This window comes from Zonotrichia leucophrys, chromosome 3 (genome assembly GCF_028769735.1).
Source record: "Zonotrichia leucophrys gambelii isolate GWCS_2022_RI chromosome 3, RI_Zleu_2.0, whole genome shotgun sequence".
Lineage (NCBI taxonomy): Eukaryota > Metazoa > Chordata > Aves > Passeriformes > Passerellidae > Zonotrichia > Zonotrichia leucophrys.
The window spans coordinates 64953399-64971774 of NC_088172.1; the positions used below are offsets into that span (position 1 = coordinate 64953399).

Genomic DNA, 18376 nt, shown 5'->3' on the forward strand with positions numbered 1-18376 from the left:
GGGGATTAGACATCTTTAACACAATTTCATGTAAGAGAAAGGAGAGAGAGAGCAAAAATGTTAATCTTGGAACCTTTTATTAATTTTAAATGTATGTACCTTTCAAGAGAGGGTGCGCTGCAGGATTGGAATGACCTTGGAGCGAGCACTGCCAGCTCTAGGGGTGTCCAACGAGAGCAGGAGCAGGCAGCTCCCCTGCACCTGCAGCAGTACTAAGGGCTGCCCCAAGGTGGCAATAGCTGCTTGCTCTCGCAGCTCTCGGCACAATTCCCCCGGGCGGGTGGAAATAGCCATACACACTTCCCAGTGCCCGCTGTAATGCGCTTTGGGTACTGTTTGTTGAGGAGAGGGGAGGCTTTATTTTCATCTCAGCCGAATGGCTGTGTACCCTTGCTTGTGTAAGGGACTGTACAAGGTCACAATCGGCCTTAACAACTAGTTTTGTAATGCAAAGTCGTCTTCATTAATTTTGGACGTGTTTTCAGCAATATTGTTTATGCATCAAATCCATTTTAAGTATGGAAGAGAGGGCCTGTTACTATGGAAAGTGAAAGTGCTTGACAGGACATAAATATTGCATATATGCTTTTAAAAGCTTAGTTCACTGTATCAGTCAAGGATAAGTTTAATTTTCTTTTAACTAAAACCAAGACTTTATTGAGGCTGAATCATAAGATGTTGTTATGTAAACCAAATACCAAACTTTCTCTCTCTAGGGTGACATTTTTCCTATTACACTGACATATGCCTGTAACACTACATATGCCTTAGAGTGATGGGAGCCAGAACCAGGCTGCTGACTAGAGAAAGCCATTTAAATGGAAATTCTAAAACACTACATGAAGTACAGGAGTTTAAAGTGGTCCTACTGCATCTTACTCCTTTATATTCTCAAGTATTTATTAACTTAGGGGACAAAGTTGTAATTTTCCACATTTGATAAAGCTTTTTTTTACACTAACCATACATCCTAGAAAGCTGCTTTGGCAATTTCTTTCTGTATATTTAGCAATCAATTCAGGATTTTACAAACCTAAACTTGGGGAAAGGTGGCAGAAGCAAGTGGGGACTGATTAAAGCAGCATTCATGTGAATCCAAGCAGATTAAAATAGTACTGCTTCTCTCCAGTCTAGTTGAAGATAGTTTTTAGGAGTATAAAGTAACTGCTGTCTTATTCAGGGTTCCTTATGGAAAGTCAGGAATCAACTTTTGAGTAGAAGGGGTTTGGAAATGACAGCTTTCAAATTCCTCTTTTCTCTTTCTTTCAGCCTTTGCTTTTGTTTAGTGTGAATGTCCTTTGCTTTTAGGCCATTTGGGGCAGTCATAAACCAGACAATAAGGCACATGGGCCTGAAGTTAACTAAGATTTGTCTCCAGATCTCTCTTCTCAAGCCAAATTCCTTCTGAGAAGGGGTTTTGTCTGTGTGAGTGCAACAGAGTGGGACCAGTTTTATATTCTTTCAACACTAATATGTAGTTAGTTTAATTGTATGGACCATTTTCTCTGTACTTCCTTTTCCAAGCAATTTCAACAAAGTATTCATAATCACAAAAACATGGTTTAGCAGAAAAAACAAACAAAAAATCCTGAGTATCTTTCCTGTTAGGCTGTTCTTGGCCCCTTTCCTAACAGTTGCTGGCAAAGTTCAACTTCACTGTTCATTTCAGAGGCTCAAGTGGGGGTAGGGATGGACTTCACTGCAGCCTACAATAATTAATATTCTTTGGCACAAGACACAGATTAAAGGGCTACTGGCAAGAGAGTAGTCACGGTACCAGAAATTTAACCAGTCCTTTGTGCTTAAGCTCAAAGAACCATAAAAGGAAAGTTAAAAAATAGGATTCTCTTTTGTGCTGAGGAAAAGGAACAAGGTGTTGAAACTTGTGGTTACATGGATACTTCATGGTTGAGGTAAAGTGCTATTGACTTTCCTAAGATTTGGCTTCTCTGAAGCATAGGTATTTCTGCTGCTTAGTTTTCTGCAGCTGCACAGGTTTGGTGAACTCCTGGATGGTTCTACAAGAAGTCACCAACGTGCTGATGCCCAGCCAGGTGCGGGTATGTGACACCCACAGTGCCTGGCCCACTGAGGTGGCTTAGCTGAGCAGGATTGCAGCCCCTCTGGACCAATCTGGACCAATGCTCTGTTTAACCAGGCTTTGTGGAACTGGCTGTGATGAGCTTGGCAGTCAGGCTGGGTGGATGATTGAGCTGGTCATTGCTCTTTCAAGGCTGTGCTCCCACCCTGGAGCCCCTGGGTGGCTCAGCTGAGCACCTCCTCTCCATCCTGGGCAGCTGATGGAGGCATAACCAGCTGGAGATACCTGGCAGGTGAGAGATGCTGTAGAATGCCTTGGAAGAATGCTCCTACCAGGAGCCCATCTTCAAACATCCCAGTAGGAAACACACTTCTGTTTGCAGCTTGCTTATGCAGCCTCTGCAGAGAACCTCGTGCACTGAGATACCAGAAAGTCAAGAGTCCTCAAGGGGAAATGCCCCTAATGCACAACAAAAACCATGAACTGAGGTGGAGGCTTTTTTCCAGGGATTATATAAGAGAAAGCTGCATTCCAGTGTCACTGCCTTGTGCTTGATCTGAACTTTTCCTGACATGTACCCTTGAAGGCAGAACAGTTAACACAATCTCCACTTAGTCCCACAACAAACAAACATTTTGGTGCGGCTGGTATGTGTTTGCTAGTTGCAGACAAGCCGATCTCATTAGAACTGCATTTACAACTTTTGCCAAGCGTTTTGAAACTGGTTGACATGCACAACAGCTGCCTGAGCTGGAATGGCATGTTATTCCCTGCCTTCATCTTATTAGCACAGGGGATGGCTTGATTAATGACAATTAGATGGGATTTTTAAAAATTAAAGATAATTTGTCTTTGGAAAGGCCATGCAATGTGTTTTCATTCTCAGATTTAAAATAAGTCACAAAGTCTAGGGGTTTATGGCTTTTCTCAAAAGCCAAGAGAAGTGCTTACCCTGAGCTAACCCGCAACATTTGAAGTGAAAACATTTTAAAGGGTGATGCAAAGTGTTTTCAGCTGGTACGTAGCTCGATTCCTCCTCGTTTCTCCAGGCTCTCAGTGCAGAGCTGTTGAGCTCACAGCCTTGAAAAGAGACACTCTTGATTCAGTGCAGGCTGTTACATCCAAACCACTCAATGGATTTTGTTTGGCTCTACAGCCTTTAAAGTCAGTGGCTGTGGTGCCCTTCGCCTCTGTTAAGATCCTTCTCTGTCAAAGGGACACTCTCCATCAAACACAGTGAAGCACCAAACAGACAAGATGCTCTTCTCTGAGGAGCTGGGAAGTTACAGTGGCCAAAGCAGTATCTGTATGCTGGCATTCACATGCCTAATTTAACCCATAAAATTCCTGACAAACATTTAACAGGAGGTTCTGGTGGTTTAGTTTAAACCCAGTGCTTAGTTTAAGCCCAGTGTTAGCAGAAAATCTACACTGATATTCATTCTCTGCACAAACCTAGAGCTCTGAACTCTAATTTGTGCTCTCAGATAAATTTAACTATGCTGCCAGAAGTCATCATTGCAATTTAAATTTAAAAAGGACAATGAATCAGACTCCTGATGTAAGTGAGGTCCTTTTGACTAGTTGGCTCAGATTAAAAATAAAATAAAAAATAGACTTCTTATAAGAGAATGCACTTGTAGTGTTTTAACTAATATTTTGACTTGCACAGGTAGAGGGTTGTTTTCACGAATGTTTCCATTCAAAGCCAAAATGCATTTTGAAACTACTCCAAGAATTTAGTTTCTATCAGAGGCTACAGAAATCTGCCCTCTTCTTGCACCATTTCCTCCCCACCCTCTTGCCAACAAAAGAACATCCAATACGGGCCAAGCTATCCAACAGCAGCTAATGGATGGCCCTTGAGTGTCCCATTTGAGATCCCAGCAGTCTTGGCTCTGAGCTGGAGATTAAAAGCCAGCTGTTTGTTGATTTTAAGTGAATTCCTCCAGTTAGTCTCACTACAGAGAAGGTGAAGTCAGAGATGGTCTGATACATTCAAGATTTATCTTAGGAGCTGTGGGATGAAGTCATGAGAGTCGCAGTTTTCCATCCACATCCCAAAACCCACGTGCAAGCGCTTGGTCAGCCAGTGTGGCTCCAGCTACAGTGTTGGACTACAGGACTGCTGCCTTGTAAACGCCAATTGTAAGTTTTAATGAGACAAACCAATTAGATGGCTTGACAGACCATCACAACAGTGACGCAACCGCACTCAGCCCCCATTGCAGGAGCAGCAGAATTTCAAAGAACTGCTTTAAAGAAAAGTCACAGAATAGCTCGCACACAGCCCTGCAAACAACAACATCACCCACAGGCTGTGGAGCAAGGGGAAGGGCGCTGAGAGTAAAGCAGAAACAAGCGAAAGGGATGAATCCAAATACTGATTTTTCCGTTTCTAACACTCAGCATGGGCACAGCTTGGGTTTCAGGTGCCATCTATGAAATATGACTGCTGTACATAACTCCCACTGTATTATTGGTCCAACAGAGCCTACAGAGAGGTATAGCATGGCCTTTGCAAAAATGCACATATATAAAATCACTTGTGCCAGGCAGTGCGTTACATTGTCCTACAGATACCACCTGATACACAGGGCTGTATTCACTGATCCACCTACACCCACAAGGCATTTCCTTCCTGAAAGCCAGAGGATATTTTTATCACTCCACGCCCTGACTTTCAGGTGTGATCCATGCAGAGGATTTTGGGTATGGATTTTGGAATTTTGTGTCTTCATCCTCCCTTGGGTAGCAGTTCATACATCACCTGCTGTCCCTCCTGGTCTGAGCTAGGGGTCTGGCCATCCCCACAGCTTGCTACAGGCAAGGTCTCACTTGTTTCAGCGTGTTGAGCACAACACCTTAAATGTCACTGGGACACAATCAAATCCATGGAGTGTTTGGGTGATGCTCCCAAGATAAAATTTCCTTTGCAGAGTGTTCATTGAGTGGTTCTCAGTGGTTACAATCCTCTTCTGCTGACGCTGAAAGAGACATCAGAGGAGGTCCCACAGGCATGGCAAAGTCCTGCTTGTCAAACCAGAGAGCATTTTACAAATCACTTCTTTCCAAATGAGCCACTTTGCCTTATTTTTAAATATGTGTTGAGGAGGATCCAAGACTAACAGAGTAATGAAAGTTGCTAGCTCCAGAATTCACTGTGGCTTGTCAAAGTTACTTCCCCCAAATTAAAGGCCCATAAACACACCCCTCTTGGACTGCGTGACACACAGATCATAAAAGCAAATCTCAAGACCTGAGCTGGTGCTGAGAGAACACTGTGTTCCTGTTACTCATGAGAGTGAAGGGGACCCCTGTGATGCTGTTGTACACTGAGAGGATGGAGGGGCAGGGGCACATGTGACTGTGTGGAACATCTGTTCTGCCCCATATATGCTGTCCAAGTCTCTCTTCCCAGCCTACTGCTAGTCCTTATTCAAAGAGATATTACACAGAGCCATTTCTCTGACTGAGGCCTGTCACAGTAAGCTGTTGGTGGGAAGCATCCACCAAGGACTGAGGCACCAAGCTGTGGTTTCTGTCTCAGATCCGGTAACCATAACATAGCAGGAGCTGCAACGCAGGCCACCACAGGCTGAAAACTCTCTGCCTGCTTTTCATGTTAGTATAAATCACTTGACACCATGTGAAGTACCTCTGCCAGCTCTTGACAGCCTCTCAGTAAGATCCAACAGACCACAACATGTCAGAGTGGGAATTTTGCCTTAACAAGTCCAAACTGAGCTACCCCAACCCTTGTGAGCAAAGAGCAATATTTAGCGTGTCTATATTTGTTTCTGTGGGGTAAAATATTCTGTTAAGCAGCAGGTCATTAACACATAACCAGGTAGTTTTCAATAAATTGGTACCCAGCTACCACGGCAGTAAATGACAACCCAGTGCCTGGTAGCATCACTGAAGCCAAAGGATGTGCCATTCCTGGCCACCACAGAGTCATAGCTCTGGAGATTCTGATGCGCACAGCAATAAATGATGTCCTTCAGAGAGAGGGAAACGAGGCAGAGCAACTTGGCACAGAGTAGAAAAGCTGTTATGCAGACAGCAAGCTCACTGTAGGTGCAAAAGGTTGGCAGGGTGGGAGATGCACACCCTGGAGCTGCTCTCATGGCCTTTGTCCCAGCCCCAGAGAAAGGGGTGTTCCTTGTGAGTGCATCCTCCATGCACACACGTGCATCACAGACAGCAGTGAGGAGCTGCTGCCACAGGGATGTGCTGGGCAGCACGCACAATGACTGCTTTCCAGGGATGGGGGCTTAACGAGGGGAGACAGCTGAGTGGTGCACAACAACTGCCTCCTTCTCCACACTCCGTCCAGAGCACCAGAGCCGGTGACAGGTCAGACCTCTGCGGGCTTATGTCAAGGGTTAAACAAAAGCCAAGCTGCTGTCAGCAGCAAAGTGAGCCTGCAACTGTATGCCAAAGCGTGGATGCAGATCTGCAGCGTGCTTCTCTTGCAGAGCACCCTGACACATTTCTCAGGAGGCAGAAAATCAAGTCAAAACCAAAATAAACCAAAAAAGCGAGGTAGAAGAAAAGTATTACATGTGGCTTACAGGGCCATTACCTGCAAGATGGAAGTGACTTCATGGTTAGTCCAGTCACTGAAACTCGAGCAGTGGACAGCAATGCCATTTAGGAAGAGCAGAGCAAAACTGCAGTTTTCAAGATTTTCCCTAGCCACAACTTGGAACCTTATGTTCCCCAATAAAATGACTGAAATATGAACTTGAGATAACACACAGGCACAGTGCAGAGCTCTGAGCCCTTGGTGCCCTCACTCAGCCTCTTCCTTCCCGTTTCCTCAGGCACCTGTGCAGCGGCGTCACACGCTGTCAGAACGGGCATCGGTGCTTCACGCCTAATCTCCCCTCTGCCCCCCAAAACCCGACTGAATTTGTCACAATGGCTCAAGAGGGAGTGAGGCTCGCTCTCCTCCGCTGGCCCCCTGACAATAGAGGATTGCCCTATTTGTGTGAGAAGGAGAGGGGCTGCCGCCCCAGCCCTCGCATCTGTAAGGGCTGCAGACAAGGCGCACAGATAGGCAGAAATCAATAAGCTGGCGGATCAGAGGGCCCGGCGGAGGAGCCGCTCCTTGCACACGCACAGGGGCCGAACATCTGTCAGGCAAACAAAAAGCAACCCAAGCGGAACAAAAGAGAGGATTATTTTAACTCAAGTTCTTCTTCAGTCTCAGCAGGCAACGTTCAAGCCGTCCTCGTATTCAGACACTGAGGCCTTATGGAGTACGGGCTGTCCGGGAAATGCCAAACGCTGTTACCAGAAGACAAAAGAGGGGGGAAAGAAAAAAAAAATAGATATGGAAAATTCAGAATGTCTTGTTGAGTGCGGTTGAGCAGGGGGAAGGTGGAGGGGGCACCAATAAGGGGGCAGAGGGCAGGGAGGGGAGGAGGACAGAGTGATGATGCGATGGAGAAATTGATGACAAATCTCCACAGCAGTACTTGAAAACAAAGCTGATCATATCAAATCTGCCAGAGAAGCACAAAATATTGTCACACAGCTATGGATTGACAAGCACTGAGCTGCACCCCCAGCTCCCTCCCTCGTGTGAAGAAAGGGCAGGCTTGCTGCAGCCCTTCTGCTAGTGCAGATGAACCCCAGGGAACTGGCAGAGCTGGCCCCACACCTCAGTGCCCTCCTCACCTGGAAGAAGCCCAGCTTTGACCACAAGCCCTTGGCACATTTAAGGGAGCAAAGGATTTAGGATAAGCTCAGAAGCAAGCTGCCATGCCTCTCCCTTGTGCCTGGTGTTAGCCAGTATTCACGGTTATTTTGCACATTGAATTTCTCCAGCACAGCTGTGTCTTCTAATGGGCGTGTCATGTGCTAGACATAGGTGCAAAACATTGAGTTCAAGATAAAACAGATCTAGTAAAATTTGGGCTTTAAATGCCAGAAAACTTTATTGTTTCTGAAACAGAGGAGATAATGTCATAGCTGAGAGAGCCCTGTATTGCATTCACATGCAGTGCCCTTTTGCTGCTGTTGGCTTGGCACATTTTTGAACTGAAGTATTAGTAGGGAAAAAAAAAACTTTTAGGTTTTGGGTTTCCTTCAGCAGCTTCACACTGTGTAAGCTGCCTTCACTGCTGAGAGCAGAAGCTGTTCTGGATAAAGGTGAACTTGCTCAACTGAAGATTCTGAAGCTGCAGTTCTGTGATCTGGGATGCACCCACCATCAAATACTAGCCCACAGCGTCTCACAAAACTGATATACATCTCAGCCTTAAAAGTGACTTGCCACAGAAACATGGGTTAATGGTATTTTAGGAAGCATCACAAAGGTATTTTGACCCAGCTTTATTTCATTACATTCTGTTTCGGGTGGGGGAGGGATGTGAACTGAAAGAGATTTTGACTTAGAGAAAACTGGCTCCTTTATTAAAAAAAAAAAAAAAAAACCAAAGTAATTATTTGGAAAAAAAAAAAAACCCAACCAATATGAAACATAGGCTTAGCTGCTGTCTCATCTTAGAAGGTTCTAAATTACCTTAGCCTTATTTACAGTGCCAGACACAATTGGGCTGGCTATCTTAACAGACACGACCCTTAAAAAAGAGTAATCCCTGTTTTTTGTTATGCTTGTGAGAGTAAAGGAGAAGGAAGGGCTGCCTTCCTTGTCCCTGAGGAGGGTCTGGGCACAAAGTCCCATCTGGCCACAGGTAACTTCCTGGATCTCTTGAATTCAGCCTCTACACATCAAGGAGGAGCAAGTGAGACTTTTAGCGACTTAAGCCACTTGTGAATTTTGCAGACATGTACCACCTACCTGAGAGGAACCAGAGGCAGCAGAATAGGGGCTCTGTCAGCAGCTGGAGACAGGCACAGCAGCCTGGTGCTGGCGTCATGCTCCTTCATCACCAGCAAAGAAGGACATCTGCCACAGGTGCAGCACCTCTCTTTCTCGGAAGCCTTGCTCAGGTGTACTGTGAGCATTTCATAACCCACAGGCAAGCCACTAACCTCAACTGGCCACTGCAGATGCTGCTGATCTGGGTATCTTCACCCCATCTTCCCTGGAGACTCCCCAGCACTCCTGGAGAGGACAAACTGAGGTTCAAGCAGCAACAGACACACCCTGCATGCTGCACCACAGGTGTGTGCAGGCAGAGCACATCCAGCCCCTGCTCATGTCCCACACAGATCATGCACATGCGCCTGGACTATCTGCCCAAACACTGAAAGAGTTCACAAGGCCAGAAAGATCAAACTCTCCTCCTAAAACACAATAATTCAGACACCAGCCCTCAGCATCTCCTTATCCAAGCTTCACTGGTCCTGACCCCTCACCTCTTCTAGAGGGAGTCTCATCCAGCCTCCCCCTGTGAAGAACCCCAAACCCAGAAGCAGAGTCTATTTCTTACTGCTCTTTCTGGCCTACCCAGGTTGTTGTGGACTTTCCTTCATCAGCATTTACTCAACTCAGCTGCAGCCCTTCCTGGATGCCTCACTTCACCTGGGCTGCAGTTCTTATAAGAAATGTTTCCACCTGACCTCTTGGTTATGTCTCAGGAATTTCGGAGGTCCCCTGTTTTCCTGTTGCAAGCAGTTCTCATGCAGTAGCAAATCAATAGCTTCTTATCTCACTGTTAGAACATTGCTAATATTTGTCCATAGTTGATGTTTTTCTTTAAAGCCAAAGTCCTTGAGTTTCTTTTGCTCTTTTGGGTTATTTTTTGCAGGTCTTGAACCATATGCAAGTCCTTTGTTCAGCCATACAAGCAAATGCTTCTACAGAGCTGGGCTTTAGATAGAGGCTGTTAAAACAGAGGGTTTGATGTTATGCTGGTAAATAATAAAAAATTAAAACAAAACTGAACATTTAAAGGAGAGAAAACTGCTTAATGTGAGGAACAGTTATGGTAAGGGAACAGTGCAATAAAACAGGGCAGATGTTGCCCTTCAACTTCCATCATAGAAACACACTCCTGATTCTCCTTGTGCACTGGCTTCTCCAAGGATCAAAGAAAAAAACAAGAAAGTAGTAAAACTAATAAAAATAATGTGCATCTTTTTTGTGAAATTCTTCAAATTTGTGCTTGGAAAATATGTTTGTGTGATGTGTTTAATTTAGTCATTGTTCATTAGCAATGAAAGAGAAGCTATCTCATCAGTAGGATCTTTTTTTGACAGGGATTAGGCCTGAGTTGGTCTTGCTGTGAGAGACCCTTGGATTAAGGTCTTTTTTTACACACAGTCTGGCATGGCTGTTTCCTTAGACAAACAGGCTTTGGGGTTGTTTTGATGCCTGTGAGGTTGCTCCACAGGCAAAGGAGGTACCTGCAACATACAAACCAGGGACTGGGAACCTAGACAGAAGAAGGCACTGGTCACTTGTGAGTGGAGACTGACAGAGACCTGCTCTGAGACAAACATGAACTGTCAGTGTGATGGGTCCCACTGCCTCTGGAGCCACAGAACACCCTGCAGTCTATCCATGCTCCTTCTCCAAGCATGAGAGACACAGTGCCAGTGTGGGGTAGAACACACATGATGCGTGTTAGAAGGGCTTTGCAGATGAGTTGGTGTGGTCCAATAAACTCCACCTTGGGCACTCCTGCTTTCTAAAAGAGAGAGGGGACTAACCAGCAACTCTCAGACAAGCAGCTGTGACATGTGATCACAATAAATTGATGGTGGCCACAGTTTTGACAGCTAAAATCAAAACAACAGAACAACCAGAGCAAGTTTTTGCCTTGTGGCTGCAATGAATTCCCTGGTGGCCGTACCCAGCCACTATTATTGTCTTTGAGAGTCACTGCCCTAAGAGATGAATTCTTTAACAAGTGAACAAATAATTCAAACAGAAATTGAAATTACATTCCTGAGAGGGGTTCAGCAGTCTCTTCTTCCATTAGCAACAGTGGGAGCTACCATGCCCTGCACATTGCCCAGTGATAGCTCTTCTTCCTTCAGCAGACCTGCTGTAACTGATTGCTTCACAATCCCAGTTTTCCTCTTTTGGGTACCAGTTGCTGAAATGTGTGAATGTGCTGATTTTTGGACAAGTTTCAGCCTAGAAGAAAAATCCTATTACACAAAGCAAAATGGAAATAGCAGGGAATTATATATCAGATTTACGAGGTGATAAGCAAAATTTTGTTGAAAAGTACTTACTGTGTAATCACGTTGTGGACAAGCTTGTTCTTTCAAGAAGAGAGAAAAATAAGTCATTCTAGGATCTAAAACCATTCAAGAAATCAAACTTAGGCAGTTTGAGGATGATAGATTGGTCAATATGAATTCTGTGGGAAGTACAGATATATTAACTTTTCTCCAAGGTAGGAAAGAGAGAGAAAAGTATTTTCATTAAATGTATTCAGTGGATGTGGAAAGCCTCCTGCAAGGAATAAAATGTCCTTTGAGTCTGTGTTGTGGTAGTGTGGTACTGAAAAACAGAAGGGGTGAAGGAATTGTGAACAGCTGGTGAGTGGCAGTCCTATACCAAAAGAATGAAGTGTGGAGGAGGGGAGAAAGCAATTAAAAAAACCAAAACAACAACAAAAAAGAGCTCCAATCCTAACGACAGTAAAATAAAACCCAAACAGAAAAACAGAACTGAAGTGTTGGGAGTGTACTGTTAAGCACCAGCTTCTCATGAATTGTAAGAGCAACAGAAGCCATTGTCCTCTGTTGGGGAGGGGAACCATAAAAAATAAATTGGGATGGGAACCATAAAAAATAAACTGGGCTGCTGTGTGCTCTCAATCACAATTCTCAACTAAGCCCAGCACAGCTCCGGCTCTTCAATATGCTGGATGCTCCACAGAGGGCGAGTGCACCCCTGCCTAGCTGGGGAGATGATCAGTGGGCATTCACCTTCCTTAAAAACAAACAAACAAACAAACAAAAAATCCCATCAGTTAGAATGTAATTACTTCATCGAGGCTCTCAGGTGAGACATAAATAACTGCAGCACGGCAGGGCGGTGGGGCAGTGGCACAGGCGGCCTGGCGCGTGGCACAGCCTGGGGCCTGCTCAGGGAGAGGTTGGGCTGGGTGCTCGCAGGCGGCTCCGGGCACGCAGCTGGCACGAAGCTGGCACACAGCTGGCACGGGCTCAGCTCCGGGGCCCCTGAACTCACACAGCTGGCACAGGCCCTGCCCTGGGGCCCCTGAACCCACAGCTGCACTCCTTCCCGACAAGAGGGAGGTAGAGGTTTGTGCCCAGCCTCAGGCGACGTGCGCTGGCTTTCCTGGCGCGCTGTGCCCGTGGATTACACGGATTTGTCCTTGCGTGCTTCCACCTGGCACGGCAGAGGTGTGGGCTGTGCCAGGGACTGCTCGTGGCTCGGGCAAGCCCGGCACGTTCCGCGGGATCAGGGCACAGCCCGGCACAGGAGCTGGGCACGTACTGCACAAAGATGCTTAAAAGCTGAGGGGGTTTTTGAGGAAGGGGACACTGAGCACACAGGCTCTGACCGAGCAGCAGCAGCACTGTGTAAGGCTGGGACAGACACAGGCAACAAGGGAAAAGCTTTTCATCGCTTCTTGCAGTAAAAATATGAATGGATTTCACCTGAAACAATGAGACAGCAAGGTCAAAACAAACAGAGAATGTTTTCTCTCCCTGTATAGTATCAATTATAACACAAAGAAACAAAGCTAGATAAAGATGGTCTGTAAGTGCAATTCAACACAAAGATATGGATGCAACATGAACTCAGAAATCCTTAAATCACAAAATGCCAGGTACCAGGAGGATGCATAGGAAGAATTGTCTCCCTTTGCTAGCCCTGTTCTTACACAGTTCTCCTGACCACTCTTGGAGGCTGGATAGACCTTCACTGAACACAAGTTTTGTTTGATTTTTCATTTCTCCTTTAAAACTTGACATTCTTAGTGATTAAAAAAGAACCTGACTTTGAAATAAATAAATTCACATCACATGTATTCAAAGTCCTGTGTTAACCTTACTGCCACATGTTTTGACATTCACTATTTTTAAACTTTTTAAAAGGCTTCTGCTCAGGGATGGGCTCATCTTTTTCAGGGCATGATTGACAGGGGTCTATTTCAAAATACCTCCCATTAAGGGGAAAAAAAAAGAAAAGAAAACTACCTTAATGGTGAAGCAGGGAATGACAGCAGCAGACAAAAGGTCGTTGCTTCTTTGTTCTTGAAATCTGAGGAAAATACACAGAACTCCATTGTATGACTTTTTCATGCACAACATTGTTTCCCTTGACCCCATGCACATCTGCAGCCTGAAGTCCTCTGTTATCTCTGGATAACAGCTGTTGCATCACTGATTATTCATCAGTTCCACTTTAGCCTGCCTAAGGTGCTGTGAAAAGACCACAAGTTGCTGAGTTTACTAAGTGAATTCAAGATAAAACCTACCCTTGCTGGGGAAAAAAATAGGAATAACAATGGATAACTCTTACTGGACATTTTGTTTGGTCATCTGTAGCACATAGGTCTATATTTTAACACACTGGAATTGAAGGATCTCTTTAGAATTTCACAGAATCCCCTAATTTTCTCACCTAATTCCTTTATACTTTTCATTTGGCTTTGGAGAGCAAAATGCAAGGGCAAGGAACACATGCAGTCAGCACTGGAGGAACAAGTAAGCCCTTCAGTTATATGATGTGCAGAAGCAGAACTTGCAGAGCAATTAATTAGTGAGGATTTCCAGCTAAAAGAAGTGGGACAAAGAGGTACATGCACAACCCAACTCCTTGGAATGCAAACACCCCTTGATCTTTATTTGGGGCAGAGGAAGTAATTTCTCTCCTGTCCTCTCACACTTGCTATGGAGACCACAATTCAGTATGCACCTCCTCCCCAGGTAATTTATCTTCTGGCCTCTTCCATCACCACCTCCCCCAGTCATTTTCCACCCCTGCCACTCCCCAGTTACCAATGCTCATATTCCCACATGGGTGCTAAATCCCATCAGTTTTTCTGTCCGAAGGATAAGGATGGAAGAGGATTTCTTTGATCTCCAAGACTCTTTCATGGGTCATTTGAGAGGTGAGGATAGAAGAAGGTGAGGATTTCCAGTTTATCAGCAAGGCACTGATGACCACCAGATTGCTGGGAATATAATAGTGGATATTCCTGAAAAAAAAAAAAAAAAAAAGTTGTTTGCAGCCCAACACTAAGTTGTTAATGAGCTCCTGGTGTAAATTCATGGGGTGCAGAGACTGCCCCTAAGCAGGTGGCTCTGCAGTGACATGCAGCCTCAATTTATTTACTTACAAGTAAGCTGCACAGCTCCTGTCACTGAAATATCTGCATGCTAAATATGTGACTTTAGATTGGTGTTATGGAGTCCACAACGTGCTAGGCATATTACCAGAAATACAAAACCCACCTTGTGGACTGCAAACCAGAGAAAACAGTTTCTGTAGGAGCCCCAGAGGAGACATGCGCTATATTGTCAGGTGGCCCCTGGTCCTGGTGGCTCCTTTGCCTTGTGGCAAAGCATCAGTAAAGCAGAATGTTTGGAAGTCACCAGGCTTTGACGTCTCCAAACACAAAGGTGCTGCACAGGCACAAGTGTCACAGGTAGCTGCAGTTTGTCTGTGGGAGTTTTGAGTTCTATGGCTCAGGTAAAGGATGCCAACACCTAAGTCTACAGCAATGATACAGAGTGACTGAGCTAAAGGTACATATTCAACCTTTGCTCTAAATTCCCAATTTGATTGCAAAATGACTCTTTTTCATGCTCTCAACTTGTCTTTTGTGTTCTCCAGTTCATCTGCATCATATCCTTTGCAATTATATCACACTCCCTTTGTCCATATGCCAAGAATTTGCCAAGGACTTGCAAAATCCTCATTCCTGATTGTTTACCTGTTTGGTACAGCATTTCTGCCTTTCTTCAGAAAGCAACTCTGCCATAGCCTCCTTCTGTTGGGGAAAATTATGCAAATTGCATAGATTAAATTGCTGTATAATGGTTGATCAGCTTTTCCTTATTGTTTGCCATTTGCTACACAGGATTTGCGTGCATTTAAGAGTTTTATGTGTTTAATAGTTATTTAAGAAGCTTAGCATAGCTAATACCTTCAAGCAGTTCTGCCCCTGCAGGCTGGAGAGAAGTAAAGGCTACCTCTGGCATCAGTGGTTTTGACTGGGGGAGTTTTAAAAATTATTTTTAAATTTTGAGTGGTGAAGATGTTGGGGATAAGATGCAGAGACTGCTGACATTGTTTGGAGAGAGCATTGCTGTTTACCAAGACTCTCGCTCTTTGATAAAAGGAGCTACAAAGCAGACCCAGCTCCCACTGGAGGAACGGGTCCAGCAGGATGCGGGTCTCCAAATTCCATGTTTTCTCTTACAGGCTGTTTCCACTCATGTACATGCAAATGCTTGGATTCACTTTGGCACAAGCACAGGCTCCCATTCCGGCTCGAGGCTGGTTGCAAGAGAACACAGAGGCATTTCCTCTCAGTTGCCAGATCCTGTTCTTGTTAACATTTTGCCAAAGCATTAATCATATCCCAAACCCCACGTGCCCCCGAGCAGACTCTCCCTCCCAGCTGCCTCATCCCCATTCCTTGATAGACAGACTTCCGTCTCTCCCCCACTCCTTACACATCCCCAGTATTTTCCAAGAGCTGCAGAGCAGGCAGGACAGGAGCAGTGAGGGCTCTGCTGCCATCGAGGTGGCTTTTAGGCCATGGAGCGGAGGCCACTCCAGCGCACTCAGCAAAGCACACAGAATCCAAGCAATACCTACGCCTTTTCTGCAAGCAATTAACTGAAGAAGTCAGGTTTGGTTTTCTTAAACAAATTAGCCTTTTAGTATTGAGTTATATACACCGTTGAGAAAACAGAGAGTAAAGTAAATACGTCCTTGAAAAGCAGCCCTTCTCCCACGCAGCCCTGAGAGTGCTGCTCACACATTTGCCCACTGCAAACAGATGGGCCATTTTCTTGTGTCTCTATTAGGTAATAGGCTCAAGCTGTGAACAAATAAAGCCGAAAACACCCAATATGCCAATGTGTTAATTTTGTCTTCCTGTAGGTGTCCCTGTCGATTGCAAAATTGAGGCAGCCCCAACTTTTTCGTTTCTTTTTTTTTTTTCAACAAAGACAAGTTATAACCTTTTTCCTTGGCAAAATAAATTCTAAGCATTTTTCACAGTAACACATACATAAAAGCTGTTGAATAAGCCATATGTGAGAAACAACAAAACTAACTCTCACAACTTGATGGTCTGTCTGTAGCTGTGTTATTTATTTAGATAGCTGGACCCTCCATTAAAAAAGTACATCTCTGTACACATTCTTTACCAACCCAAAGTTTTAATGATATGTTCAGAACCACTGTACCCAATGTGCCTATGAGCACACACGGTGTATATAAATATTTGTCACGTGCATGAGGTACATGATGCATTTCACTGGGGCATAGCTCAGGGCAGCATCTGGCTCAGGCTCCACAGATCCTAAAACTAGTAACATGTGTGAATTGTTCATCATTACTTTTATGCACAGACTGTCCCCATGCTTGCACTGGAACTGCCAGAAGGTTTCCACAGGGAGCAAAATGGAAGATAAGAACTCCTAAAGAGGTCTAGATATTAACTAAAAGACTCAAAAATTCAGTGTTCTTTTTCCAAGGTACTCAGTCCAGTTCTGCAGTTTTGCTTATTTTGCCTAGGGAGTCTTTCTCCTTGCAGAGTCAAATTCTTCAGCCCAAGGAGGGGCAAATTCTCAATGCCACAGGGATTTGTGTACTTCCCAACACAAATTCAACAGTTCTTAATGCACTCAGGCCTGTACCCAAGAGATATAAAGGTGCTTCTCTTTCTTTAAAGCTTAACCTGATTAGAGTCACCCCTATGACTCTTAATTTACCACTATCAAACTGCCTCTCCCATTGTTATAACCTTTCTGTCTTTCATGAGGGCTCTTTGGAAGCTTTTCACATACTTGTTAAATGCTCTTGGTCACAAAGCCTGCTCAAAGTTCCCTTGATCATGTCATTGCTATGGTGTAAAATTGAATTACTTTTACAATGCGTGCTGTACCCTGGCAAAGCAAAGCCTTTCCCACAGTTAACAGAGGTGGAAGGCCTCAAAAATAAATGAATACGGGAGGACCAAAAGAAGTGAATTTTCAGTAAAAGGGGGAAAATAACTTTTTCTTGAAACGCAGGGAAGGCAAGCTCAAACAGCTCTTTAGTGAGTGTCTGCCAGACACATTATATCACTGTTTCAAAAGAGGAATGGACAGCTGGGGAGGGGTTAATAAGAGTGAAAAGTAAAACATTTAAAGTTTGCTTGATTGTTTTTTTGTGATGGTTATAGAAAACATCTTGTCTCCCAAGAAGAATCAAGAACATGAATTGCTTTTTTGTTTCGGAAAATGGCTGTGGGATATTGTAGGGCTGTGCATCACAAAGTTAGTTCTCATCCTTATTTGTGTCTTTTTTATAGAATTGGACATCAAATGAAAGAGGTTATCCAAACCAGAAATAAGTATTAAAACTAGGCAAGCATACACTGAGAGCATACTCCCCATACCCCCAGAAGAAACCCTCTCATGCATCCCTTCCTGAAAAATAAGCCAGGCTTTGTTACTTGTATTGTATCACCTAAATGAAGGATTTTGATGAGCCCTGCTTGTTCCAGGTTTTTGTTACACTGTGCCACAGCAAGGCCAGACTGGCAGCCCCTTGCTCCCTGCTGGAGATGGCAGAGTGCCCCTTGAAAGGCAAGGCACAGAGACTCCAAAGGAGAATCCAAGCTTTGGGAGAGCTCTGTGGTGTTGCACTGCCTACAAGGTGTGAAACACCTGCAGCAAAGCACAGGGACACGGCTAACATCTTTCTGGAGTTCAGCACAGTCCTCCAGTGACCCCACTGATCCACCACTTTCCCTGGTGTCAAGAACTCAGGCTAATTTTCCTTTCCCCTCTGTTTTTGGTGCCTGACTGTTCATTGCTGTTACACTGAGAGGCTCAGGGTCCCTTCTGTCACAGCCACAAATGGTTTCCTTCACCTTCGGGTCTTCACCTACTTAGCAGCACATCCAGTCCTCAGGCCAGGGCCGGGATCCCCAGGAGCTCATGGCCAGGGGGGCAGCAGTCATGGCCAAGGCCCTCACTGGAGAGGGTCCAGATGCACCCATTCTTATCTTGGGCAGCTCAGTCTTGGAAGTCCACGGGCTTCGTGACAGCCCTGAGTGGCTCCAGTCCTGCCTGTCCTGTAAAGGCTCTGTGCTGCCCTATCAGGGGTAATTAATAGTCATCCTCCCCAGTGGTGTTCTTGCTGAAAACATGCTTTTGTGAGAGCTTGGTCCTGCCAAGAAGGGGGATTTAATTGTACTA

General features: G+C 44.9%; 2 long non-coding RNA genes across 2 annotated transcripts; both read right to left on the bottom strand.

The window, feature by feature from the left end:
• Nucleotides 1-305: 305 nt before the first annotated feature.
• On the bottom strand, nucleotides 306-9443 carry LOC135445699 (uncharacterized). Its single transcript, XR_010439580.1, has 3 exons — nucleotides 9377-9443; nucleotides 8856-9122; nucleotides 306-7336 (listed from the first exon to the last, which is right to left on the bottom strand). It is a non-coding gene; the product is annotated as an uncharacterized LOC135445699 (long non-coding RNA).
• A 3704-nt stretch (nucleotides 9444-13147) lies between these two features.
• On the bottom strand, nucleotides 13148-15922 carry LOC135444930 (uncharacterized). The gene is made up of 4 exons (XR_010439363.1): nucleotides 15780-15922; nucleotides 14890-14946; nucleotides 13952-14151; nucleotides 13148-13211 (listed from the first exon to the last, which is right to left on the bottom strand). It is a non-coding gene; the product is annotated as an uncharacterized LOC135444930 (long non-coding RNA).
• Between the last annotated feature and the right edge of the window lie 2454 nt (nucleotides 15923-18376).